This window comes from Condylura cristata, unplaced genomic scaffold (genome assembly GCF_000260355.1).
Source record: "Condylura cristata isolate star-nosed mole 26May11 unplaced genomic scaffold, ConCri1.0 scaffold00026, whole genome shotgun sequence".
NCBI lineage: Eukaryota > Metazoa > Chordata > Mammalia > Eulipotyphla > Talpidae > Condylura > Condylura cristata.
This window is the reverse complement of record NW_004567127.1, coordinates 1,352,832-1,353,714: the sequence shown is the minus strand read 5'-3', so window position 1 is coordinate 1,353,714 and position 883 is coordinate 1,352,832. Positions and strand designations below refer to the sequence as shown.

General features: G+C 72.4%; 1 protein-coding gene and 2 non-coding genes across 3 annotated transcripts in view; 1 reads left to right on the top strand and 2 right to left on the bottom strand.

Annotated features, from left to right (window-relative positions):
- Positions 1–23: 23 nt before the first annotated feature.
- On the bottom strand, positions 24–95 carry TRNAE-UUC. The gene has a single exon. It is a non-coding gene; the product is annotated as a tRNA-Glu (tRNA).
- A 92-nt stretch (positions 96–187) lies between these two features.
- Positions 188–883, top strand: part of LOC101622355 (neuroblastoma breakpoint family member 6-like protein) — a 17,308-nt gene continuing 16,612 nt past the window's right edge. Inside the window, exon 1 of the mRNA XM_004689461.2 lies at positions 188–204. The gene's annotated coding sequence lies outside the window, so the exon portion shown is untranslated. The remainder of the gene's footprint in view (positions 205–883) is intronic.
- TRNAH-GUG lies at positions 658–729 on the bottom strand. The gene has a single exon. It is a non-coding gene; the product is annotated as a tRNA-His (tRNA).

Genomic DNA, 883 nt, shown 5'->3' with positions numbered 1-883 from the left:
AGGGTAGAGAGCGGCAAAAAGATTTCCCTGACCGGGAATCGAACCCGGGCCGCGGCGGTGAAAGCGCCGAATCCTAGCCACTAGACCACCAGGGAGCCGGCGGGGGTCCGGCTGCCCGCGTTTCTGGAAATCCAAGGGAGCCGGGGGAACACCACGTCGGCGCACCCCAGGGAAAGTACGTTCTGGGCCGCTGTCTTCGGAACCGTGGGTCCCTGAAACCGCCCACCTCCCGTCTCGGGATGGGTGGGGAGCACCGCGCGACCGTGCAGGAGCGACGCCCGTCTGCTCTGGTCGAGGGCGGGATGTGGGCGATGCTCTGCCGGGAGGGAGCGGAGTCTGAGCCGCACGCGACCTCACCCGCAGGAAGCTGGGGAGAAGCAAAGGCGAAGCGCGGGGACAGTGATCCACACTGGTACAAAGGCTGCCGAGGGCGAGGGCCAGGGCCAGGGCCAGGGCGGTGAGGCCGACGCAGACGCCGACGCCGCCCGAGAGCGCGGGGTTCGCATGGCCGCGCGCGTCCCAGCAAAAGGTCCAGGCGGACGCGGACCGCACCGTTGGGTGGGTGCGGAGGCCCCTGGGCGCCGGGCGCCGGGCGCGTGGCGCTCTCGGCCAAGAAAAGGAGGAGGCGCGCGCCGGGGAGCGCCCGCCGCGGGCTGGTGCCGTGACTCGGATTCGAACCGAGGTTGCTGCGGCCACAACGCAGAGTACTGACCACTATACGATCACGGCGCGCCACGCGCCCGGCGCCGACGGCCCGCGCGCCCCGCGCCTCCTCTTGGTCCCGGAGCCCTGTCCGCAGGCCTGGCCCTCGCTGCCGGGGCGCCGCCCGGGGTTTCCTCCTGCCGCGCATTCGCAGCCGTCGGCGGGCGCGCGGTCTCCGGCT